This window comes from Syngnathus floridae, chromosome 6 (assembly GCF_059516105.1).
Source record: "Syngnathus floridae isolate MCC-2025c chromosome 6, RoL_Sflo_1.0, whole genome shotgun sequence".
In the NCBI taxonomy this organism is placed as follows: domain Eukaryota; kingdom Metazoa; phylum Chordata; class Actinopteri; order Syngnathiformes; family Syngnathidae; genus Syngnathus; species Syngnathus floridae.
In genome coordinates, this window is record NC_142418.1 from 16412468 (window position 1) to 16440305 (window position 27838).

The 27838-nt window shown below is 43.7% G+C and overlaps 1 protein-coding gene across 30 annotated transcripts in view; it reads left to right on the plus strand.

Moving 5' to 3' along the window:
* Positions 1–27838, plus strand: part of mctp2a (multiple C2 domains, transmembrane 2a) — a 160844-nt gene that overhangs the window by 104741 nt on the left and 28265 nt on the right. For 24 of the 30 annotated variants that reach the window (XR_015858890.1, XR_015858865.1, XR_015858881.1 and 21 more), the window contains 2 exons: positions 10777–10841; positions 12762–12877. The exons of 2 other annotated variants lie outside the window; for them this stretch is intronic. The gene's annotated coding sequence lies outside the window, so the exon portion shown is untranslated. Of the gene's footprint in view, positions 1–10776; positions 10842–12761; positions 12878–20803; positions 20876–27838 lie in introns of all 30 variants that reach the window. 4 more of the 30 variants (XR_015858863.1, XR_015858882.1, XR_015858869.1 and 1 more) reach the window with 3 other exon arrangements.

A 27838-nucleotide genomic window follows, 5' to 3' on the forward strand; every position in this document is an offset into this window, starting at 1 on the left:
CTGGGTGCCCTCGAAAAGGGCTGCCAGTAGATGCTTCCCTGCCTCGGGGCTGCGGCGGGTTGAAACTTCAGATAGCAGATGGCGAGGGGGGGGGGGGGCTGGTGGACTCGATCTTTTAAGGTAAATCTGCCAAGCAAAAAAGTGGAACATCGTATCCTCGGGGCTCGCCTGCCTCCGCCAAGATTAAAGCATGAAATCTATGTAGGGAGAAGCCACAAATGTCTTCATTTCAAAGGCTGTAAGTGATCAAAATGCCTCAAGTGTGCCGGCACGCTGCGGGCTTTGTTTTAATGTGTTAATAACTAAATCCTTCACTTGCTTCTTCACATGCCGTCATTTATAAACAGGAGCGGCCGAGTTGAAGGTATCAAAGTAAAGCTTGTTCCGACGCGTGCGCCTTACTTGATGTCATTAATACGCCACGACAATGCCGATTTTTTTTTTTTTTTTAAACATATTGAAAAGCCTTATGAGTGAGTTCTGGAACAGCGCCGTGTGAAATAGCTCTGCCAGTCAACAGCAAGAAGTGATCGGGCACTTTCTAATGCCACCGGGTCCATCTGGGAGAAGCACCCTTTTCATTCGGCGTACTTGGCCGCCGGTCGCCTCGCCATAATGGGCGCTCTGAACGAGCTCTGAAGCAATAGCCAATTAAAAGCCTTGAAGGGGATGCCTCGAGGCCCCCGCGTGAAAGGCTTCAGGTGTGAAATGCTTGTTTTTTTTTTTTTTTTTTGCTTTTTCTCTTCAAGAGTGCTGCAAACGCGGGCGGCTTTCAAGTTCGCCGTTGCCCCGCTGGCGTTCCCTGCCAGCCCACCCCTGCAGCCCCTTCTCATGTGGAGGAGGGTAGAGGCCAGAGGTGGCGGGCAAGAGAAGACCACTTAAGTACAATTTTCTATTCAGCGTTCCAAACCTGTACACTCCTGTTTTTCATAACGCCGAGCGGGGTTTCAGATGATGCAGACAATAGCTTTTTCGCGCACAATAGAGAGAGGAGGAGAAGCGGGAGGGAGGGAGGAGAGGGGGGGCGATAGAAATGGATGAGACAGAAAGTCTGAGTCCAGACCGGCAGACTTTGACGCTTGAATGATGGCGGGGTTGGCAGGGATGAGGCTTAAAAGGAGGTGGATTGTTTGCTAATTATGGTTATTTCTGACCAGATCACGGCAGGTTCAATGACTACCTTGGTCCTGTTAGCGTATCCAACTTGAAATGGAGGCTGAGGAGTTTAGGATGTTTCAGTCATTATGGAATTCATGAAAATGCCTAGCCTCTCCAACCACTTTTACATGTTAATTGTTGACCTGGATAGATCAGCTATACACTTGGACAGTTTGGTGGAAAACATTTGGTGGAAAAGTAAGCGGATAAAATCGTAGCATTTTCCCTTCTGGTTAAATTTAGCCGATTTCCGATCGTGATGCCACTGATAAATTATTAATCTATTTTTTTCTCTCTCCGATATGCTCAGACAACAATCAGGGCCTAAAAATAAAATGTTAAACCTGTTTGATAAAGGGATGGATAGATTCTTCTAGAGCCCAACCAATTAATTGACTGACCAATTAAGTCAGCCGATTTTGTCCCTTCAAACCATCAGACTGCCAATTGTTTTTGCCTTTATGTACTTTAACCATGTACAATGCGTTTTAGCCATTATTAATATTTTTATATATTTTTTTCGATTAATCGTAAGATTAATCGGTCATATTTTTTTCTGCATTGAACTAAAAAAATTTAAAAAAAAAACATCGATCTGGCCTAATTTTTCATGCTTGTGCGTGGTAGCAACTCACTAAAATCCACAATCATTGTCCTGTAACATTTAGCGGAGTCACTGCAAACTAAATAAGGGGGAAATCACCAAGGTGTATTCATCTTATTAGTATCATACATCATCACGGTGTCAGGTGATCAGACAAATGAACGCTTTCCTGTTTATCTGCGTTAAGTTGCGTGGCTCACCTACAGCTATCGCTCAGGGCATGCATTGTCATGAATAAATTGCTCAAGAGTGATTGCAGTGAAGTTAAGGACACCGCATTGACCGAGCTCACGAGGCCCCTTCCTGCGTCCCGCCCCCCACTTTTTTTTATCTGTCCCAGATTGGGAGAGCCCTTCCATAAGATGAAGAGAGGAGAAATCAAAATAAATGGAGTCCATTAAACGCAGCAATGCATCAACTGTTTGATAAAGTGATTAATAAACAGTCCGGGATTGTGATTGATTAAAGCATTTAATCAAAGTGCTAAAGAAGCCGTATTGCCAATGATGCATAAATAACCTGCGTGATTTAAAGGGATAAAATATTATCAGTGTTTAGTCTGTCGCAACTTGCACCCACATGCTGAGCTAAAACGTATTTTGAGGTCCTGATGGGTTGTCACCTCGGTAGAATCATTCAAGCTAACACCCAATTTGTATTCGAATTGTTGTCAAGGAATAAAATCCAATGGCAAATTCCAAGGTGGACAACGAGTGGGCAGTCGCATGGCAACATTTGTGAGCCTTAAATGTCATTCACAAATGCAAAGAGATAAATTGAGTAAATTGTCATCCCAAGCTTGCTAAAGTTCATCTTTAATGTATAGCGCATTAAGATGCAAAATTACAGACCAATTACAGATCAATTGTGACCCGTTTTTACTTGAAGGTTAAAATGCTTTGCTTTTAAGACAGCAAACGCAGGTCGGAACGGGTACATATTTTACAAATGGCTTTTTTTTTATATATATAAATGAATAGCACAAATTAAGCGAATGTCAGAAATAATTTCGAAAACTGCGGGAAATTTACATTGAGGTCTCACAAAGCCGATTCCTTTTTCAACCGTTTGGGTTCAAATGCCACCAATATATGATGAGTGGGTTAAAAGAATTTTCAAGCTTGTGGTTGAATGTCAGACGTGGCATAGTTTCATTGCTCTGACCGTAACTTACAGCATTGTCTCATATTACTCACATTCATACTCGTATATCATAATTGTATTTTTCCGTCATCAGAGGTTGTCAGCTACAAATTGAGGAATTACATAAAAATGGGATTTTTCGTGTCAAGTTTTTGTGCCAGTGGCCCGGTGGCTCTTCTTGACTTTTGACCCTTAAAGGCCACCGTAGGGCCAGACAAATTCTTCTTGTATGCAATACAAAATACATGCCTTGAATTCCCCATCAGCGTGTTCTATTTGAATCTATTTTGAAGTTCCATGTCAGGCACACAATAACCAGCGTGAAATTGTTTTGTAACAACCATTGAACACGCTCCTTTAACTTTAATCTGAATGAGCTCATTAATAGACTTTAATTGGTGTTTTTGCCAAGGCCCGATCATGTGACGGCGGATACAGTGCACGGCGTGTAATCAGAAGTCTCTGGACAAATGAATGCAAGTCCAATGAGTGACATGTGAATAACTAGTTAATTATGCAAATGGGGCTAAGGCAGAACCTGGTAAGTTGCGGGAACTCTGTCATCTCAAAGGGTATGGCGAGTGTGATAATGTGGCGGCGTGGCAGCGCTCTCTTGATGTAATGACAGGTCAATTTGACGGCCTTTTATGCGCTGCGCCCCGCTTCTTTTCTCCTACGTTTACCCCCCCCCAACCCGTTTGCCTCCCGTCCCTCTGACTTTGATTCCCCCTTTTGTTCCGCCGGCTTCTCCGCTGACACTTCCCAAGAATAAGAGATGGCGCGTAAACGGCGACCCGTTCACACCACGACGACGACCTTTGTCTCTTCGCCACGCAACCTCTCACCTAGGAGCTGACAGCGTGATTAATTGAAGAAGGTTATGATTTATGAGTATCTTCTCACTATGATTAACAAGGCAACAGGTGGCGCCACCAAAGTCGCTAGCGTGAGCGCGTCGCCGAACAACCGGCACAATGGTGGATTAAATTTAGAAAACTGTGTTTTGTCTCATGCTGACTGTCAAATGAGTGGAGCCATACATCATTTGGGACTTTTTTTGTCCCGCACTGTCATGAGGTTATTATGGTAGAAGGCCCCCCTGTCCAACCCCATCATTGCGTTTTTTAGTTTTGCTAGCATAAAGCGGGAGAGTTGCTAGCATGTTTGCCTTGTAGTTTTGAGGTACGGTACTGCCCCCATTTGATTTTATATTACAAAACTTCATATGGCGTATAAAATCGTCTTGTCTTCTACAAAATTTTCAGTCCATTCAACCTTGAATTGGCCGATTTTCACTGACCACTTTTATTTTAGCAACAAACGTACCGTTTTCACATAGGCTAGCAAAACGTCGATTGCTCCAAAATCAAAAGTGAAAGTAAAAACTCGGATTGAGGGCCACGAATTATATGAAGGCTTTCAAACTATCAATATAAGCCATTATTTTCTGTATAATATTTTGGGGGTTAGGGATTTTTTGCTAATGGTGTCAGGGTTGGTCTCTGAGCAGCGTTGGGTCACTGTAGACTTTTTTTTCAAGTCCCCTTTTGCTTGACTTGCTGAACATCTTGACAGAAGACAGTGAGTTGTGACATCGGGCCATGTCCAATCGTCCTTGGCAGGTTAACTCAAGTGACAGCTTTGGCGATAAATCCGTCTTGCCTTCAAGAGACTTAACTGTGTCAAATAGTCTAGCGTAGGTGACAAGGGAGCGTTGAAGAGGTCACATGAGACCTTCTCATTGCCTAAGTCGTTCACAAAAGAGTGACTTGGGGGCAGCGTGGCGGTCTCTTGACACCGCGCCACCGGCGTACCATCCAGCTGGGCGAGAGTGCACGGCGAGATCTGGCCTTTTTTCTTTTGAGGTGGCGAGCCGCGGTGACCCTTAGCTACAAGCTGTGACAGTTGATGACTGACTGATGTGCCGTTTCTGCTGTGTCAGTGGGAAAAGTCAAGCGTCTCACACAAAAGCCTTTCCCCCTTTTCCGGAATGACTTGGCTCCAGCTTGTGCGGGACAACAAAAGAGTCCCGCTACAGTTTGTGGCCCGTCATCCCCCGACCGGGATTGCTTGTATAAGACAACAGCTCCGATTTTAGTGACTGAAAAGCATTCGGGGGAAAAAAGTAGTGCTGTCTGGTGTTTACAAAGATTCGCTATCAATGAAAAAATAATTATCTCAAAGGTTAATTTTGGTCGGAAGCCTTTCGATCTTGCCTCGGCGAGGTGACCCGTGCGCTGACCTGTGACACGGGAGAACTCCACCAGAGTAAACCGGGTCGAGCTTCCCCGTGCCTCGTCGGGTCTGGGGGGAAAGAGACAGCTTCCTCAGGCTTACTTTCTCTATCGGATTTCCTTATTCTTAACTTTAGACGTGGGTCAAGACTTGGCAACGATTGTAAGATGCAAGTCCCAGGGCGGCAATGGTTGAGGAGCACCGTCCCAGAGACTGGCCCATATGTTGGGGCTGCACACAAGGTGCTTTCTCAGGATACAGCACTGGCTAATTATAAATTTAATTTGCATTTTAATGAGAACGGTGCAGAATTAAAGCCTGCCAGCTGGATGATTTCGGAATGCTGCCCCTCCCTCCCTCTCACTGTCCTGTTTGAGACTGTCCCGCCCTGCTTAAGGTGGGACGGGGTGCGCTGGCTTCTTATTTGTTTTTTAGAGTGCAAGAAAAGCCAACCGGTCTCATAATACAATCATTTACGCTTCATTTAACTCTTCACATAATTTGCTTAAACTTAATTCCTTTTTCACGGGATTTCTACCAAGTTATCCAATGTCGTCTTGATGATCTAATCAAGGTCCAAATAGCTGTCACGGTCCTCATTGAAGACATTTTGCACGTGGAAGCTAGCGATGCTAATATCATTCAGTTTTGGTCATTATTTTTCAATCTCCATAATTCGTCCCGTTGGCCATGTTGCGTCCCCTTCCACCTCGCGGTCGCGCTCGTCGCCTCTCCCTCACCTCCCGCCGCGTCCTTGCTCAATAATTGTCATTAATTGATTGACAGCTCCGATAGAGCCAACTAACCCCGCTTGTGCTCCGGTGTCAGTGTTTTTTAAATGAGAGCTTGTACGTCCACTGACCTTGTCTGACCGTCACCTGTCAGCCACGGTGAAGACAATCCACGCAATGTCTCACCTTAGCAAAGTCGACAGTCCTAAATGATTCTAATTGCTTTCTGGAATCTACTTTGTGTTGAACTCCATTGGCGATTTTAAAAGATTTTTTTTCCCCTGAAAATTTCGGGGTTTTTTGAGGTACGAGGATTCCGTCCTTCTATTTATTAAACCTGAGCCCCTCCCTCTAATAATCCATGCATGAACCGTGTTCCGGGCCCGTGTCATGCATGACATTCTTGCAGGTTGTTTTGCTTTGGGAGACTGCCAGCCCCAGTTTTGCACCTCTTAGCAAGCCTAGTTTGATGCGGTGTGAATAACGTTCAGACGTACGCACACGCCCTCCATCGTGTTCGTTCCGGGGAAAGGCGATGCGGGACACCCTCCCTGCTCCGAGGGTGGCATTTGGCGCGGGCTGAACACACCTGGCAACGTGTTTCCATTCCCATTCCCCTCCCTTCTTCTCACCCGTGGTGTTCAACACGAAACTAGTTTTTCCCATTTTTATAACACCGACGACTAGAAACCGCACGTAACGTATAATCACCCAAAATTCAAGCCAATATGAAACAGCCGAGCAAAAAAATTGTTTTAATAATTACGACCAAAAAAAAAAGCACTCAAGAGAACAGTGCATTCAATTAGCCTCTGAGGACTGGCATGGTGTCGAGCCTCCCTCCAAGGCATGGCTCCTTTCTGTGTAGCAACAGTAGGGATGCCATAAAGACTTGGCAGAAGGGAGGCACACATTCTCCAGATCTAAATCTGTCTGCTACCACGTGGAACATTCCCTCTGTCGCTTCCCTTGAACATCTTCATTCTTGTGTGTGTGTGTGATTGCTATCAGTGGATTCGCAATTGTAGTGACATCAGTTGTTTGTTTTTTACGTGGTCCCTGCGACGTGACCAATAAAGTCCCGCATTATTTCGATATTTTCTTTTTAGAACATAACGGCAAATGACAAATGATCTTTTAGGATCTTATGTATCTTATGCTATAAATTGTGACGTTTTAGCAAAATTAGCATCGCGGTGACCTACGAGTTAGCAAGTCTGCCTTACAGTTCTTAGGTTCTGGGTTTGAATCTCATCTATCATGCTATGTGGATTTTCTCTCAATTTTCTCGCCCATTCCAAAAATATACATATTGAAAAACCATGATGTCCCTGGATCCCACCCAAAATTAATTAGGACTGTATCCATCTTATATGTGCCATGTGGAGTCTGCAAATCAGTTTGCTCACACAAAAAAAAAAGAAAAAAATTACTGGTCATCCAACTATTTCTATACAAAACATTAAAAAGTACCATTTTGTATCATATTTCAGAATGAACTGAGGTACAGTGAATAAATAATTTTAAAAAAAGCTTGAGCAGGAGCATTTTTAGGTTCATCTTTGTCAGTTGTCGGTGCGGCGAGGTGCCGAGACAGCTATTTGAAGGGATTTTAACTCATTTGAGCAATTACATGCTTAACTGGCCCGAGATAATCTGTCACCCAAAGCTTCTCCCTCTCCTTGACGATCCTCCGCTCTGTCTCAGAGCCTCCTACGCCGCACAAGAGACGCTCCCCAATAGCGGGATTTAGAGCACAAAAGCTCGCCCTGAATGGAACGAAGGCCTCCGAGAAATTAATTGCCTCTAACAAACAGCATGACTGCTAGCATGTTTTGTTTCCCTTTCTTATCAGGCCTCCCGATGGAGAAGGGTGGTCCGTACTTCTAAAAGAGGATGAACCTACAAAGTATGGAATTTGTACCAGTGTTCCTTATTATGCACACGCTTTTTTTTTTGAAGGAGACACATAGATGTGAGGTCCCAATTTGCTAAATTGCCTCGAGTGTCAATGAAGTGAAAATGGAGGAAAAAAAAATTGAGTTAATCTTTAATGGCTAAATTTGGCATGTTACTCAGGCGACTGTTGAATTTTTATTCTTGCTCGACCCCCTTATTGATTAGCTTTATTGATTTTAGCGATTTGACATTTAACTGGTTTCTTGATCAAGTGTGGGGTAAAATTACTGAAAGAATTATTTAATTGATAAAACTTCAATAGAAATATTGTTTCACTCAATTCAAGATTTATACCCAAATTTAAGATTTTGGAAATTAATCAATCGTAGCGTCCACCTGATTCAGGATAGGCATTTGACAAATTATTATGATTATTTTTTCCTTTAATACATTCGAGCGGACACTTTTAGTCTCGGTCAACTCTCGATCGGACCTGCCAACTTGATATCATCAAAATACAAAAATTGCATTTAATGAAGTGTAAATTAACTTTAGCTTACGTACAGTTAACCTCTACTCCGTTCTAGATTTTTCCTCTTGTTGTGTAAGGTTTATGGCACGATTTTTCCCCCGGTTGTGTCCGTCCCCCCCGCTCACTCCCACACACCCACATGTCACCATTCTGTCAACCACCACCAGCGCGGCATCTATCATCCCGCCGCAGACGCCGCTGCCGCCGACTGCCGCGCCCCACAAAAGGGAGGCCGTCCACGCACAAAGACATTTGCATTCTTGCATCTCATTAGGCTTATAATTGCGGCGGCGGCGGCGGGCCCGCTCGCCATTATCTGCCACCGTTTTTATCGGTGACGTTTGAAACGTGGCGTTTAAATGTCAGTGATTGACTACAGAAAAAGGAGTGACCTTTTGTGGTGTCATCTTTCTCTCTCCTTCATCCCTCGTTCACACTCATCCTATTTTTAAACCATTTTCTCAATGCTTTGTTGATTACATTAAAAGCCGTTTTTCTCCAACGGTGGCTAATAATAAAAGGATTGTCGCACACTGACAAAATGTTCTTGTTGAAATCAGCCATTGTCAGTTTGATTATGGATATACACAATAATAAGACTTTATTGTTAATTCGAGTAGATGTACTTTGTGTTTCCTTTTACAGCAAAGGTGTTTTGTGCGTGGGAGTTATCCGTTCGATTCATTCATCTGCATTGTTGCTATTTTTCCCGAGGCCTTTAAAATATGCGTAGGACGCTATAGATATGACCGTTCGCTTCTTCCCGGGGAAACGAACAGCTCTTTATTACTTCTAAATGCTGCTTGAGGGAAACAGACTGCGAATAAAACGCGTACTGCTTCCAGCGTGAACACGCGGTGTAATGAGCTGACAACGGTAGGAAGCACAATCTTAAAGAGTTTATCAAACTCTGCCGCGCCTGCTAATTAGAGGCAGCCACACAAGCACGAGGATACATTTACATTTGATTTGATCCTGCCACAGAGAAGCTCCCCATTAGCATCCTCCTCCCTGTGAATATGACAGTAATTGCTGTCTCACTGTGTTGCTGTTGTCCCGTTCGCGTACTGTAGCTTATTATTGCGCCACACAGTCCAGGGAATCAAATAAATCACTTAGGTTATCTTATTAATTAAGTCCAAATAAATGTGCTCAGACTAATTTATTCCTTCCAAATACCATGGGATCTCTCGCTGTAACTAATGGCGTAGGCTGACATTTCCTCATCTTAAAAAAAAAAGAACCTCAAGTCATTTATTTAGAGTTTTCCAATTAGAGTTAATTCCTTTCGGATGTGACATAACAGAGTTCTTATATGGGTGGACTAAATATTATATGGATGTACGTGTATTAGGGGAACAAAATCCAGTAGCGGCAGAACATTTGTGTTCCGTTAATAAATATTTTATGGAAACATTCCGTATTTTAGATCATGCAGTCATAGATATATAATAGAGTAGATGATTATGAGTTGATTTATTCAAACTGTGCCAAGGGCAACAAATATGTCAAAATTGAATCCAACATTATAAGTTTTGTGCGAAAATGTAAAAATTTCAGGTGAGCCTTATAGTCCGAAAAATCTGAAACTTTTTGGGTAGTATTGTCAATAAACCAAGGCCCCTCCTAACTCCCGTTAAATCCCATAAGAAGTTTTAGGTTTTGTTGATAAAGCCTCAACTCTTTAAAACCGACTTTCCATATAAACAGTTTGAAGCCAAAGGTTTATTCTTAGCCTGCCACAAAGCTTGTTTTTATTCTTCCCAAGAAAAGTCCTCAAGTGGAAAGCGTGCAACGTAGACATATGACTGTCCTGAACCTCAGTGCCCACTTTCCTCACTTGCCCCTGAGGCTCTCGGTGGACTAACACTTGAGCCAAAGCTCTCGAGTGCGCGTCCACCACGCCTCCCTTTCACGGCCCGCGGGCATGTGAAGCCCCCGAGCCCGGCCGCGCTTATCTGACCCTAACCTTGGCGTATGGTGACCTTGACCCACAGCTCACCCCTTCCTGGTACTCAGGGCTACATCTGTTCCTTTCGCTAGGACACCCAAGTAGTTAGCCATACTGGAGCATCACCTTGGGGCTCCATTTGTTTTCTCTGGAGAGGTCAGCCGAGGGGTTGTCATTAAGGACTGAACTTGATCTGCTTCTTCCTACATAAATTGGTCTGGCCCTACGAGGAGTGAGCGCACTGTAAATAACGAGTATTTAATGTCCGATATGAAATAGAATCTGGGACAAAACTGACATACGATACTTTTCCCAGGCCAATGTGTCATGGTGCTGAAGGAAAACAAGGTCTGAGTAGACAGCAAGGTAGACTTGTTAGTATTCCCATCAAGTTCTAGAAACAGCACAGCCCCAAACATTGAATTTCTTTTCAAGCCAGCGATTGATATCTTGATTGTGATGCCCTTTGTTAGTTTCAATAAATCTGCGAGTTGGCTGACCTTTCTATTTGTCTCCTCTGCAGCATAGACAGCAGGCATCTTTACCGTGAACCACACCGCTAAGACGTTGACATTAATATTCATGAAGGTAGGCCATCTTTTTAAATACATGCTACATTTAAAACAACGGTGAGCTAGCTAGCTCGCAATCAAAACAACATGATACATCAAAGATTATTTATCCTATCCTGTTGTGAGGATCAAATTCAGTGACACAAAGATGAATGTGGGAAATGAAGGAGGAGAGAAGTTGTCTCCTGGTTGTATCGAGTTCTCTAAGTATGGGAAAATCTCCTTCCATCTCCAGCACAGCCATGGTATCATATCGCCGTGAAGTCAAGGGCTAGGCTAAAGGTTACAACTGTGAAACATGGCATCGATCCCAACACCTGACAACATTGCGTTCTCCGTTTCTTTTTGTCTCCCTTTGAGCTTTTTTATTTCTTGGTTCGTATCGCAACACCATGGCTAATTTACTACTTCCCCACCCAAGAAAATCAAACACCGGAATAACCTCCGTTTTGTTATTGTCCGCCACAGGTGTGGTTTGTGATGTCAGTACTTAAAGTGAAATTATTCTTCCCTTTTCATCTTTCCTCTATGATATCGGCAATATAGCAAAAGAGATGTGGAGCTTGGTGTGCTCTACATATCATAAATCAGACCTAAAAGAGAATGAATATCCACCCACACTCTGTGCAAGGGCCACACTATTTGTATGGCCAATGTGGCCTTTCTCCGTGACCTCTCAGATTAGCTGCTCAACATAGAAAATTGCACTCTTGGTGCAGTCCATAAATCATAGCCAGCTATTTTTTCCTTTAAAGAGCTATGTAAATACCAGTGTACTAGCTAGGTAAACAACACTAACCCCCAATACGAATGGCTTGAAAATTGAAGAAAAGCACCTTATTTTTCAGCTGAAATTGCTTTTGAAACCCGGTCCTCCTACGAGGGAGTGGAGGGGGAGTGGGGTGCTATGCAGTGATTTGTGCTGAGGGAATAGAAATGGCTTGAAGATAACCACACTCGACACAGTCCCTATGTTGGCGAGCTCCGGCAATGATCAAAGATATCATTGTAGCGCATTATTCGCTCCCGTGCAGGCACCCCCAAATATTTCTGTATCTGATGTGACATCCACCCCAATGCGCCAGAATTCGTTTCAGCGGACAAAAGGGCCCGGCGTGCACCGGAGCGTGACGAGCCTGCTCGGACCGGTCAGGGAGAAAGGTTAGCCGGGCGTTGAGAGGGTAGATATTAAAATGAATACCCTTTGGAGTTTATTGTGATGTGGTTCTGTTGAGCAAGCTGCAAGAATGCGAAAAAACTAATCAATTGTTGAGCCAGATCAATGAAATACTGTCAAATCCCTAGTAATGAATTTCTGGGTTTACTGGTAACAACAGACAATTTTTTGAAGTTATCAAGTCACTTGCGCTGCAACATAATACAACATCACCGTATTTATTGATTTACATTCATTTTATATTTATGGCCAAGTGTTTTCTGGAGTTCATATTGAACTAATTAAAAAATATTTTCAGTAAATTGCATGCTAAACATGCAAGGATATCCACATATATACAAATATTTTAAATAAATTATATGCTAAACATGCAAGAATATCCCTTTTTTACATTCCATAGATGTGATACGACGTGTGACATGGATCGATTATTGCCTAATGGCTTTATTGTGATAGAAATCTTTTGCGTTGGCAAAATGTATCACTTTAAAGCAAAACCACAGATTTGTCATGTTTTCAAAGTAATGATTGCTCCAGTGGAAGCATTTAAGTTTTGTTAGTCAACCAACATGAAATGAAATGTCATTTATTTATTTCTTCCTATAAAGCCTAGATAGACATAGCTTTGACTCTAGAACGGATTAAAAAGTCTTTCCCTTAATACAATTGGTTAAATTGCTTTGGTTGGACAACTAAGTCCCGGAACGAATTAACTTCCGCTACTGAGATGTGACAGTATGATTCTGTGTCGTTTGGCAGCTCGGCAGCGTTACAATCCCACATTTCCGACTTTCAAGGAGAGCCGCGCCGCGCTGCACGACACGCCCCGCGGCAGCCGGCAGGACGGCTAATTCCCAACATCTGCTACAAGTCCGGTACAGTCCCCGTCTCCTCGTCGCCATCGCGGTATCGCTCGGGTGGGATGCCGCTTGGCAGCTTGTCATTTTTCAGACAGCTGAAGAATCACCCCCATTGCGTTTTAAGCAGGTTGGGTGGAGAGTAAAAGTGTTTCATTTCAGCACGGTGGACCACTGATGCCTGCAGTAGATCCCCTCTGTTATCTAATCAAACAGCACTGGTCAGTTAGGATGCCAACTCCTAAATCCACAGCCGCCTGTAAAGCCGTAGGGGGAGATTAGCCGCGACAGCTCCAATGTCCTACATTCAAAGACTTCCTCTTAAGATCTCAGGTTTTTTTTTTTTTTTCGGTCCGCCCGCCTGGAAAGTACAGTTATCCATACAAGCAAACACACACATAGACATGCGGCTCAAAGTAAGAGTCCTTCATGCTGTAATAGGGCTATCACAAAGACCACACAGCTTGCGTTTTGGAAGAAGACTTGATGCATTGTGTCAGCCACTAGAATATCTCAAAGAGGCATGGCTTGTGCCTTGCTAGAGAATTCAAACATGGTTTGTTTTGCCGAAAAGAAAAATGGTGGCGGAGACAGTCGTCTTTTCGCACCCAGAAGACATTGCGTGGTACGAAATTTAACTCTTGCCAAAAAAAAAAAACTATTTACTGACTAATACAGGAATACCAACAAGATATAGTACGTTATCGGTAATAAGAAAGTAAAAAGCCCCGCCCCCGCCTCTCCAATGTAAACATGAACCTGCTGACTCGGTGTCAGTGAAAGTTACACTGCTGGGAACAGATGGGTTTCTCTTTAGCGAGACGGATGGTGTCAAAGCACACATCTCCATCAAATTAGCGTACGCAGAGTGAGTCCTCCGACCCCCCCCAATGCCCTGACCATACACCGGAAAGCAGGTGTCTGCTTAATAATTTGGTCAAAGATCAGTGAGTTAAAGGTTGAGGCCGGGGGCAGAGAGGGCCGAGGTCATCTTAGTGGCGGGGAGGTGGTGAGACATGATCTCCTCAAGTCTGAAACGGCCAAACCCCAAGGTCATCCATTAGTGCTCTGGCCCATTGGTGCTGCAAGACCTGCAATAAATTTACCGTGCACCCTTAACCCTCTTAATACTCACAGTGACCCAGATGAGGAGATCGACTCCCTTAGGGAGGAGCACGTTACATTATTAGCGCTTGCGTCTTCATTGGCAGCTATTCTGCTCCCAGGGCTCATAATGGCTGACTTCATACTGTAAATACTTTGACAATAAAAAAAATTTTAAAAAGCGCATTGCGATCGTGAGTTAACCGTGACTTCAACATGGCTGTAATTGCCTGAATAAATCCGCGTCCCCTCGTTGCTAATGACGTACGTAAGATTGCATCTTTAATTCAACGGACTGCGAGATATTTTATTATCTCCATCTCCCTAAGCCATCTGTGATCACTTTCAAACCTGCACGGCGGTGTTAATGTCTAGCTTCATTTTGAAAGAACATCGGAGTTATGACTGATCCTTATCTGGCCTTTCAAACAATGAACAACTTGTCTACCTTTTTTAATACCGCCATGAGAGAGGGAGGGAAAAAAATAGTGGAAGCCAGCCGAAAGAGAGGAGGGAATGAAATGTCAACAGTGTCAACCGCTCCCTTTAAATAGGACTCTCCTATGATCTCTTGCCACCGCGCTCGGTCAAACCTTTCCAGGTGTCAAGACCGGGGTGTCGGAAAAACGAAATTACAGTGACACAGTGTTGACAGGAAGAAAAGGCATCCCGCTTTTCACCCCTCTCAGGACAACGAGGTTGTCGTCACCCCGGCCCAGACACGAGCTCTAATGAATCAAGCAACACCTTAAAGTTGGACGGTGCCACGGGCTTTTGGCTGAGGGCACCTGTACCGTGTCACCGATAATAGGATCCTGTGTTGGACTGCTGTTGATTTGACGTCTTCTTCAACCTCTCCCTTTGTGACATGGCCTCATTTGCCGCTTACTAGTAGACATCCTGTTACAGGGAAGGACTACAACGGTACAATTTCGCCCAGTCCATGCGACAAATCTGAGAATTGCTAAATTCTCGCTGTTTTGATCATGCATATTTTTGTTCTGATAATTAAAAAAATAGATATTGTTAAATATTAGATACACCTACAGATGAACAAGTTAAAGCAAATGATTATTATTCGAGATGGGCAAGCACCGATACCGGGTACCATCCTTAATTTAAGGCGAACGAAATTTGACAGAGTAAATACTTGGTGCCATACATCTGCTTCTTAAAGAAAAGTCTTTGTCCTCAATTTTTGGACATGGTGTTAAATGGAATTTTATAAATCAAAAGTATTCAGTATCTGTGAGTACTCAGACACAACTGGATTACTAAACAGGACCAAAAGAAGTTCCATACGCTTTAAAGCGTCTTCCGTGCATTCGTCTGATACACAGACCCCACCCCTCAACAACGGCCCACCCGCCCGCCCACCCTCATGCTCGACCGGCACTCCTTTGTGCGCCGCTTCCATCTCTTCATCACGTAGACAGTCTGTCGCAGCAGCAATCTCACGCCTTTTTAATCAAATGCTCCCACGGCCATCCAATTAAGAGCCATCTGGCCCGAATGATCCGACGTAAAGTTACCCGACTCCGAGTGTCTTGTGACAGAACCGGCGGAGGGCACGGCGTGCCGTTTAAAAATGGTGACAGAGGCGGCCACCGCTTTTCCAACTGTGTGTGATTCCCAATGAACTTGAGGTCATAGATTCCCAGCGGCTGAGTCGGGGCAGGGAATGGAGAGCAGCAGGGTTCAGGTCTTGGGTCAGTGGAGCCTCAGAAGTGGCCAGTCAGCTTTGCTCCCAGGAGGGATGATGGTGACTGATTTCACTGGTTGTTTTCTCAAGGTCCACTGAACCCTGCAGCAAAGACTCTCCCAACTTTGAGCCTGCAGAGAGAGGCGAGCAGTCCTCTCATCTCCAGTTCACCTCACTCCAAAGTAAAGCGGGAGGGTGGTCCCGAACAAAATCCTTCCGCAACCTCACGGTGGCACTGCCAAACCGTTTTTCATTTGCTATCCCCTGAAATTCACCTAACGGCTAAAAAAATACCAGCCTGCTTACATGAAAAGGCTCAACGTGGTCCTAATCAAAATGGCTGCCCTACTGGCAAGGTAGGTCCCAGCTGTGGCTCCGGCCCAGCATTTTTTTTTTTTTATCCCCCCCTATTTCCCGCGTACATTGTTCCGGGCAGCACATCCAAGAGCTCTTGCTGTGTTATGTACTTAGCTGAGGTCAAAGTTGTCATTATCTGGGTCTTGTTGGCACTAAGGCCTGCTCTGATGATAGGGACTCACTTTCAGACCCCGGCAGCTTTTAGCACTGCCTAAGAATTAACCTCTGTGAAGATCAGGCAATCAACCACCTGCAAATCTTGCCCGGCCGGGATACTGCTGCGTTTCTCAAAGGCGTACGCTTGGTGACATTCGGTCACATGTGTGCTGTTTGCCCTGACCCTATGTCTGTTTCTCCGGAAGATTTAGTTCTGATCCCCCACCCCGCCCTTGCCCTGCTTTGGTTGGAAGGCATTGGGAAAGTTTATGTACGGAGCTTTTTTATCCCCCTTTTTTCACTGTAGCATTATGCAAAGCTAACACACACACACACTTAACATCGTGCTTGAATACATATGATTATAAAATAGTATAATGTAAATAAAAATTAGACCTGATTGAATGTTTGAAATCAAACCGTTGTAAAAGATTGAATATTTACGTTTCAGTTAAATACAATTGAACTGTACCTCACAAATGTACTGTATTGATTTATAATTCAATTCCGAGAATCCTTTGAATACCACTAGAGGGAGCTTGAGATACCACCAGTGTTATTCGTACCGCAATTACTAAATCATGATGCTCGGGCGATGGAATTTGCCGTTTATTGTCCGAAATTTAGGTGATCAAGTAAAATGCATGCTGTTTGTGGAAGAGTCATTGAAGATAGATCCAACTAACTTATTTGGAACACAAAAAATTCTTAACTCCTATTTCAAAGCCAACAGGATGTCGCTCAACTTCCAAACATGCACCGTTTCGACTCACTTCCCGCCAGTTCCACACAATCAACCAAATTCTTAACAATCAATTAATCAATTACGCCTCTCATATTATACTCTTGTTTGAAGCCGGCTCCATCCGAATTAGAATTTGGCAAGGAATTTCATCTTGAATGGAGGAGGGGGTGTGCTGCTCATCAGAAGTGGAAGCTGTTGAAGGTTAAGCTTGTATTTCTCCAGCTAAGCGCCGCCTCTCTTATCTCGCCTTATTCACGCGAACCCCATGGTGTAAGTCTTAAAGCAATTATTTTCAAGAATATAGCATCTTTTTGAAAAGATGTATTCCCCCCCTTCGCTCGCTCTCCCTATATTGTAATATGTGTGTGCTAGCAGACATGCGCTAGCCCCCCCAGCCTCCATTGGCAATTTTGTCAGAAGTTGACAATGTCTTGATTTAGTTGTCTAGCTGTTCCGGGCCAGTTTTCCCCGCTGCGCTAATGTGAACAGGACATCCTGCTGGGCACCAAAGAATACCACTTCACGGCGGCCGCGGCGCTGGCAGCTTTTATTTATAGCGCTAGTGAAATGAATGGGTATTAGTGTCCAAACATTTCACCATGCTCCTGCAGCCACACACAAAAGCCACTGATTTTCCAGCAAATCTCTGCTTATTTTATTCAAGAAAGCCCGAGAAGGATTGAGCGAGACCACGAACGCGTTTATAATAACTTAAAAGACCTGAAAAGAAGAATAGCGAAAGCGTCGGATGGGATTTTATGAAGAGAAAAGGAAAACTGGGTGGAAAGTGGCTGAAATGGAAGCAGACACGTATGATGCTACTTGAAGGTGACATTCTGGAAAAAGGACTCGTTTTAATTGCGTGTATACAAATAATTGGGACTCCCCGCCCATCAATTGTCACCTTTACCCCAAAATGTGTCAAGCCTGCTAATTTGCATAATACAGTCCCCACATGAAGTTAGCTAAGCTAGCATTTGTCAGCAGCTGTTATTGAATTTCTAGCAGACCTCCCCATTAGATGACTCCTCTTGGCTTTTTGGAACTTTGGGAGCCTCGGGACAGGGCGCGCCCCGCTTTGCCTCGTCCTGACTGCTCAGGACCTCATCAGCACAGAGTCGCCATGTCCCAGCGTCTCTGCCGCTCACCTCGTCGCTCTTCATCTGTCATTCCTGCCCTTCTGCAAACACTTTGCTGACATTTGAACAAAAAAAAAAAAAAAATCTGGCATTCAACCTTCCATATGGATTTTTGTTGATTATAGCCTTCTCTCTGCGAAGATTGCACATATTATTGACTTTGCCATTCCGAGACTATCTACGCAGCTCAGTCAAGTCCGGTGATAATATTCAGCCTCGTTTCCACTTTTCGAGGAAATCTTTCCTCTCCTTTGCCTGTATTTTACTAAGACCTTCTGGCCACGACCCCTTTTTTTATATGCCACCTGGGATCGGCGTTCGCGCAGCGCATCGGTCACTGATGTCATCACGATGTGGATCGGAACCACCGGATGTCCGCCCCTGGCCTCAACTCCCAACAGTCCCCTAATTCCAAGCGACAGCTCCGTTTCACTTGAGCCCCAAGGTTCAAGTTTTGCCATTTGAATTTGCATCCTCGTTTTTAAAGCAGCAGGTAGCTATCCTGGCAATCTGTCATATCCAGTCATCTTTTTTAAAGGGTCAGAGGAGACTAAGTTGACTTAACGGGTCAACCTAAGTTGTCTCCGCCCTTCTCCAGAGAGGGGGAAGCCGCGGAACCTTCCATTAGGAGCTGACCCCCGCGACGCAGCGCTTTGCCCTCAGCCAGGATATCACATGCCCGAGACAGACTGCTCATTAAAGTCTGCCGCCCGTTGCAGGATTAGCGCTTTTCATGCTTGTATCCTCTTCCCCGACAATAGGCGCTTCAAAATGGATTGTTGGCAGTTATGAATCACGGAATTATCATTTCTCTTTCATGATGAGAATATTGGAAAATCTGTCCGCACGCGCAAGGCAAAAGAATTAATTGGCATCTGTTTTTCAAGGGCACATTGCTACACTGGTTAAGCCTGAGGAAACGAAAAAGAGGGGGTAGTCATGAGACATTTTCAATACGGCGCATCATCGTTTTCGCTATCGTGCTGTTTGCACACATGAAGATGCCTTCTGACTCTGACCTTTCACCGTGACCAGACTCCAGAGTTTGCCTGCACTTAACACACAAAGGCGTGTCCTGTTTATTTGAGATTTGATGTTTTCAAAGGAGCGGCAGCGCCATTAGCGGCAGAGGTTCGATCCGCGTGACACGGAGGTAGCCGGCGGGTTGCGAGGTTTGGAACTTTCCCGCTTGGAGTAGGACTTGGAACAATAGCTTTTGATCCGTGTGGGAATGTAGCAGCTAGCATGGATTTTTTGTTTTTGTAAAATCAGGTCTTCTTGTAGTGTTTATTCGGTCTTGGAATTTAACTTATTTTACGATAGAGAGGGAATGAAAAAATGTGCTCAGATTTTTAGCATCGTAGCGCAGGAAAATGGCAGATCTACTGCAGTCAGTTCCGAAGGGTTTTCCTAATTAGAAGTGTTGGCAACACTGTCGTTGTTGATGTACTCGGTCTGATTTTTTCACACTCCTGGATAATGAACGAAAAGTGATAAGGGCCAGGTAGATTCCAAAGGTGTTAAATGAACCTTTTGGCAATACCTGCCGTTCTACGTACAATAAGGACTGAGAACACATAAAAAGTTGCGTAACGAGCTGTTGTTTATTTAGCTTGCATGTTTATTTCTTTGGCTTTGTTTTTAAGATATGACTTCTTTGGATGCTGAAAACATACGTACATACATACATATTTTGTTGCTTTAACTGTATGAATTAAAGATAGGCATTTGATTTTTGCATAGTCAGCAAAATACGTGCATTCTCCAGAAATAATGGCCTTCGAATGTTGTCATTTGGTATGAGCTTAAAGTGCATCACAACTGCCAACACGCAAGCCTATTTTTTTTCACTATCCACATCGACTGCATCATCATAGTTTCCGCTCATTTAAAATGATTCCGTTTTCCTTTTCCTGTGATTCAGTCCATTCATGTCCGCATAGTTTTGGTAATTAATTTTGGTAAGCAAAAAGAATGGAAGTCCTGGAGAGTTGTCAAAAAAAAAAAAAAGGGAGAGAAAAAGGCTTGAGCAGGAAAGAAGAAAAACTGTGTTAGAAACACAATTAAACTCTGGTAATGAGGTCAAACATCAGATCCAGGGCAAGGGATATCATTATACAGTCTGAACGGATGGCCTGCTCCAGCTGCCATGCTCTTGCTGTGGGATTAGACTCACTGTCCCGAGGCTGCACTTTTTTTTTTTTTTTTACCAGGCTGACCCCTGCCCGCCACTGAGGCAAGCAAGCATCCCCCCCTACCCTCCTCCTAGGGGCTACGTACCAACCAACCCCCTCCTGGTCCCGGTGCCTGTGGCACCGACGGGATTGAGGAGAAGTGAACTGTGCTGCCACGTGGGATGACAGGACGAGCCACCCCATTAGGAAGCACTGAGACAGACAGGCACCAGCACACAATCCGGCCTGTGTTGCCAGCTACAAATTACTGGCTCCCTCTATTTCTGTCAGCTCATTTGTAAAAAGCAACCAACAATGACAAGGTGATAAAAGGACATTGTGTCAACGGTTAGAGCGCCGGGTTTAAACCTGCTGAGGCTTTAAGATGCAGCAGACACTCCTTTATTTGGAAAAAAATTGATGTTTTGTTGGGTTATGAATTCAGAAATCAACTGAGATTAGAACTAGCTAAAGTCCATTGGAGTTCAAAGATGGCGTGTTTCACTTTCCAGCCTGCTACGAGCATGATGCTAATTTTTCACTTCAATTTGTATTTTCCCATGGAAGGTTCTTGATGGAAGCGTCCATTTAACGCTTTTCGACCGACACAGTGTAAACCATCTTTAACCTTTTACTTTGGTGAGATTTTTCCTCAAGTCTTTCTTTATCAAAAGGTCAGTAAGCACCAGTTTGAATCGCAATCTGTTGCAGCAGTCTTTTCTTACTTTTGTGTGCCGTTCTCTCTAGCCTCTTTGTCTCCCTGGATATCGTTATGACGTTCAGCCGCAACAATAATTCTTCTGTTCTAATTCATATCAATTAGTACGGGACGCTAATGCAAACTGACGGCACAGTGCTCCTTGAAAGGCCTGCAAGGATGTTGTGGCGGCAGCACATCAGTGTGCAGCCAAAAGCCACCCTCTGTTCCCCTTTCTTCCCCATTTCTGTCATTCAGCGCGCAACAAGGGGCTCCGGGCCGAGAGGACAATACCGGTCGGAGCCAGTACTTTGATAATTAGTTATTGATTGAGAACAATGACGGGGCGCGCACTGCCGTATTAGCTCCGACGCCAGTAGGTCGCGACACCGAGAGCCGGCCATCAAGCGAGCGAGGCCAAAACACGCCTGACTCCCTTTAATAAGATATTCCTTCATGTTTTTTCCCTCCCGCTTTCATTGCTCTCCTCTTTTTCCCCGCCCTTTCTCCGCAGGCATGTTAGCGTTCAGGCTACCCAGGGGTCAAAAGTATTAATGCCTGTGCACAAATGAGTGTCTGATGAAGGAGAATTTAATTAGAAAATGCCCACTTAAGCTTCTCATTCCACATGGCTCTGTTTTTCCTTCTTTAACTATTTCTCTCCCTTTGTTGTCTTTGAATATACGAGTCCCAATAGGATTTCAAATTTGTGTGTGTATATATATATATATGTATATAATGTATACATTATGTATATATTATTTATTGATAGATAGATAGATAGATAGATAGATAGATAGATAGATAGATAGATAGATAGATAGATAGATAGATAGATAGATAGATAGATAGATAGATAGATAGATAGATAGATAGATAGATAGATAGATAGATAGATAGATAGATAGATATACATAATTTCATATTATTTATCTATAATATATACGCACTATATAATGTATACATTATGTATATATTATTTAATATTATTTATTGATATATATATAATTCTATATTATTTATCTATCTATATAATACATTATGTATATTATCTATACATTATGTGTATATTATTTAATATTATTCATTGAGATAATATATATATATATATATATATATATCACCAAGTGTCTTCACCTGATCTGTGGCCTGTAAGACACTCCTGGCCTTGAAGGCGTCAGTGCTAGGCAGCATCACGTGAACAATGGGAGGACTGTCGGGAGCGACAGCGGGACATGTCTCTCTGACAGGAAGGGAGGTAGGAAAGGGTTATGGGGAGGGGTGTGTGGCTCAGAGGCTAAACTGCTTTGCTGGAACTAATTAAACAGATGAAGTTGTGACATGAATATGCAGATGTTGTTTACATTTTACCATATGGTATTATTTCAGGTAATAACGCTGCTGGAGCGCCTCGCCGCTCATTAATGCGAGGGGATGGGGTGAAAACGCTGTCTATCAAGAGACACCCCGAGCGTGTTGGAGGAATCGGATCAGACCGACGCGCAGGTGTCCGCGTCCGAAAATAGAAGCGCAATTAACATACATGTTGAAAGACACTTCTGCTTGATTCAACTTGTTAGCATCGCAACAAGCGGACCAAAAAAAAAAAAAAAAACGTTGATTGTTTGTCGCTGTCATCCATCCACACGTCACATATTTTGTCTTATTTTAAATGAGTTGTTTTATTTGATGTTTGACATTACCTTATTGATAACGTGCTGGATAGATTTAATGTAAACACCGCTTGTGTATCTATTTCCGTTAGACATCCTATAAGGTTGCTCATAGTTGAGTGACAGAGACCTTCATTTACAATATTTTACTTTGAACTGCATCATAATTAGAGTCATCTAATCTACTAATTGCAGTTACAGCAATTACTTTCATGAGAATCAAAAAATATGAAGAACGTAAGCCGCGTACTGCACCTGCTATGAACCCAGTCTTCATTCTCAATGCACAACCTGCATTTGACCCTATTTTCCCAAACTGCTGAAAAGTAGCATAGCGGCCCGGAGTTCTTTTCCTCCCGCTGTCGGCGTGCAGTGCAACTCGGCCTATTTCCCCCCAGAATGGCTGCTGAGAGGTTAAGAGGGAAAGGGGCCAATGGAGTCGCGTTTAGTAAGAAGTGCAGGATCACGGGGGCCAGCTGGTGGGGTGATGGGAAGCGTAATTGTGCCCGCTGTGCCGATAGAGGGTGGCGGGGTGAAAGGATGGGGTGAGAAGCCCCGGAAAAAAAAAAGGGGGAGAGGAGAGGGAAGGGGCGGGGACACCTCAATTACCTGTGCTCCCTCTGACCCCTGCTCTCCCTCTGTCTCTCCACGCCGTCTGAGAGGCGGGGCTCTTTTCCACATGCACAAATGCACTCGCTCCCTTCCTCCTTTGTTCAACTCGTACTGGCTCGAATCAAAACTTCCAATCGAATCCACACGTCGAGATTTTTTATCGATTATTAAGATGTGAGAACCCACATGATGATGAAATAAATTCATCAGTGTACTGAAGATGGCTAATGACACCACATATAGCCAGATTTGGCATAGTACCGAGATTGACCTGTGAGAGGCAGTATTGTGCCACAGGGCATCCAGATGGCCGGACAATACCAAGAAGAAGAATCGACTTCTTCTCCTCGTTATTTTATTGTGGTTGAGTGATTTTTGTAGCAGTTTATACAAACACTCCATACTATTTTAGAATAGTTTTTCAAAGTTTTACCATTTTTCAGCCACAGCTGGATAATCTTTCGAATCGTCCAAAAATCGGGCCTTTTTTCTGACTTTGATTTAAAAGAATGGAAACTGTTTCAATTTGATCCGGTTGTTGATATATATTATCCCCCAACCCAAATAATAACTGACGTTAAAAAAAAAAAGGAGGGGCTCCATTCTTTGTCTTTACCGAAACCAAATCAAATAGAATCAATTTCTGTCGCGTATCCACGTTTGATCCCACAACTGGGCGAGCATATAGGAGATTAAAAGACACACGGCGGAATAAAAAGCGCATTTACTTGAACTGAGCATTCCTCTCAAACATTTTCTACGCCTCACACGAGGCTGTCGCGGTCGATTTGGACGCCGCCGCCGGGGGGGCCCTGGTACAGTAAGTGACAGAGACGGCTGTAAAAATCAATGGCTGGCAGGAGTGTGATGTCTTAATCAACTCAGTGTGTGCGTCTTGTTCAGACAGGAAGACGCGGACGTGTAGACAGCGCCCGGCCTTTTGTGAGCCTGTCAAGCCGGGCCCTCAAAAGCAGATGAAGCTGTCAGATTATTAATATATTTATACTGACAGGGGCACTCCTTTCAGTGCCCCCCTTATGCAAAAAAAACAACATACTCCGGGCTTCAAAAGCGGCGGGGCCACGAGGTTGGACGCGAGGTCAGAGGACAAACACATTTTGAAAGCAAATTCTCTTCCTGGCGCAACCTGTTTTTTCACTGGTGGCGGCGTCTGCGACAGCGGCGGCCATTCAGCCGCGTCTTAGGGCTGAATTGGCGGCGGCTTTCAAAGCGCCCCGGCCCGGCGGCCCCCGGTGATCCTCCGCCGAGCCGGGCTGACAGTCTATGTTCAGGGGTCAGAGCACCAGGCCCGACTCCCAGGACCCGCTCGCTCGGGCTCTACCGTCGCAGACCTCAAATTAAAATGTGAAAAGCTGAGCTACTGAAGGCATTCCTCCAACAGACGCTCCCCCCCTCCCCTCCTGTGGCATCTTGCTTTCTCTATGACAGCTCCTCGGAGAATGCTTTTTCTCTTTCATGTTCCTTCTTTTAGCTCAGTGGTCGCCAACTTTTTTTTTTTTTTTGCAATATTTTGACAGACCAGCACAGAAATGCGAATCAGTTCTAAAAGATAGCCATTACTCTGATTTTCAGTATTCAGACCTTGATTTGAATCTCAAGTAACTTGAGTTCAAGGCATCATGTTGAGAGGACCGAAACAAAATAACTGAGCAAACGTTCACGCTTCAGCTGCATTAAATAGTTCTGGAAGCATTGTTGCGTTTGAGTGTCTACTGTATTCCGGGGAAGATGGAACTTTTGTAAAGCAGTCAACAGTCACTTGGAAGGGTTGAGTGGGTATTATGAGACAGATTTAATAAAGTGCTGATGTACGGTGGCACGTTGCCTTTCAAGACTTTGTAAATGAAAATGAGCCGGTTCCTATCTTGTTGTGCCTGTCCTGCTTTTCTGATATAACGGCTGAAATTGTGTCTGAAATGCAGCTTCAAAGTGAAACCAACTAAATAATATTTCATCTTATCGTGCGAGCCAGTACGAAATGTCCCGCGGACCGTGACTGGTGGTTGGGGACCAGCCAGCGCTTTAAATTATTTAACAGCATGTGAACAGAGTTGTCAGAAGGGGAATACATACTTGATCGACTGAGCGCAGGCGCGGCGGAGCCGTCAACGCCAGGCTTTAAATTCGATTTTCTATGCGCGTTCCGTCTGGAGCCAGTTATTGCCCAAGCTAGATGCGTTTTGATGGATCAATTATCCATTCTAGCATGTTGCCGGGCCAACGTGACGCCCGACTATGACACCTGTCACAATCTTCTATTAGCGGGGGAAAGGAAATTGAAATAATTTAATGACAGCTAATTTGGTCTTTGTTTTGAATCTCATTATGTCCCCCCCCCCTCCTCCTCGGAGTAATTGTGTTTCTACAGAGGGAAAAAAAAATATGACTGCGCTCAAAGCAAAGGAACTATTTGTGCTATTAATTTGACAGTGCAGCAAATGAACTGTTTTATCTGATTGAAGTGAACAAAAACTTTGAAAAGACTTAACTTGTCCAAGGAGAGATGACACCAGGAAAAAATAAATATGACTGACTGAAGAAGAAGAAAAAAAATCAAGTAATCAAGGTAGTTTGATAATTATATTAAAAAAAATACACATCACGATAATGAGTTATGAGCAAGATTGAAGCAAATCATTACCACCTAGCATCTTCCCGTTAGCTGCCAATGCTATCGCTAATGATGCGCTCAGAGGTGTTGAATGCGGTATTGATATTAATTACAATATACTGTAATTGAAATTGAATCTTAGTTAAACTGTTTCATCCCCATCTGAATATTTGCTACAGCTTGTTAGCGCTCATAACTTACTGAGCAATTCATCATAATGTTGTGGCTAAATTTGTGACGTGATTTATGACGCAGTTTTGTTCCTTTGTCAACTAAATACGCATTTTTTTTTATTTTTAAGTTAGCATTGAGATGTTTTGGGGGGGCGATATGCTAACTATAGTTATGATTATTATTTTTTTTTTTTTTAAACCAAGAGTTAAACTCAGTTAGAATTTCCGACGATATATGCTTGTGGAAAAAGCAGCGTGGGAGCGTCTTACCGGTACATATGTGCCTATACTTGAATTTGCAAGTTAAGAGCCTTATTGGGATTACCCGGGCTACATTCCTCTCATCACTATCATAAAGAGAAAGAGGGAATAGATGCACGTCCCCCTTCTTCTTCTTTTTTTTTCCTGGGATTCAGTAAGCTCTCTGTCAATGCTTGTGGGATTGAATTGCCTTGGATGGCTCCCCTTCATTCCGCAGAATGATCTCAGACCTAATTTAGCGGGCAGCTCAGGATCCAAAGCATACAACTCTGCATAGAACGTGTGAAATAGATAGAGCGAGCCATCCCTCAGATGTGCTCAAGTAATCTCCAGCCAGCGCCGGTCCGGCAGGCCTCGCCCCCTAAAGGGATTGATGCGGTGTCAGAACCTTTGGCTCCGGAGGTCATCGTCTCTTCTCGCCCCGGCCCAATCGGACAAAAGCCGAATTTCTTTCTCCGCCGCTATTCGTTTCTCCTTTTATTTCCTCTCCTTGAATTCATCAGCCAGGGGGAGAGAGCCGTGAGACGTGAATGAAACATTTTCATTAAAAGGGAGGAGAAGAACGAGGCCAGATCTGATCTGAGCCAATGACATCCCAACCTTTTTTTTTTTTTTTTTGGTTTCCCCCCTTCTTCTACTTCTTCTTCTCACTTGCCCCAGCTGTCACTCGGCGAAGGCCGATTGAAATCAGCACCGTGTCACGGCCGTCATATCTCCCCGAGACATAAAACATGCAGAAACATCAATAAGCAACAGGGCCGCTGACAGCTTTCAGGCTACGGCGGTGGGGACCAGGGGAAGGTTAGGGCTCTCGGGGGCTGTACGTCGCCGCGTGCGGTTGAAGTGTCGTCTTCGGGCTTCACCCAAGACAAGATAAAGTCTGTCGGGTTATCGCCCGGTTCAAGTTGCTCCTCGGACAACCGCGGCCACGGGGACGTGCCCTGTCAGACAATCCTTGCGTGCGTGTTTGTTGGAGTTGGAGTGCGTGGGAAACGTTTTCCCGTTTGAAATGTCCCTCATGTGTCTGAGACGCTATTAATGCGCACGATGCATTCTTGTCACAGTCAGAATAGCTTGATTCATGTGACATAAATATAAATAGGGAACATATATTATTGCTTGTATTGTTATCACTGCATAGGTATTAAAATATAAATTGTAATGTCAGCCTTCAATGCAAACCAAGTATTTAAAAAAAAAAAGAAATGTTTAGTTTACAACAATTTAAAAAACAGACTTATATATATATAACATAAATCATCATCAGGTGTCTTGCCTGGAACATTATTTAATATAATTGATTTATGTCATTGATTTATTTTCCAATTTTGACCCATTCTATTATTATTATTATTATAAAATATAAAAGGAGGTTAAAAATCAATCAATCAATAAGTACACATGTGTTCCCTAGTTAGGGTTGTATTAATTCAATTCAGTCAAAATAACCTATTAAAAAGTTAAAAACTATTAAAATAAAAAAATTTAAATACATTTTTAAAAATATATAATAATAATTTTAACCAACATCTGGTAGATTGAAATTTGAGTTTT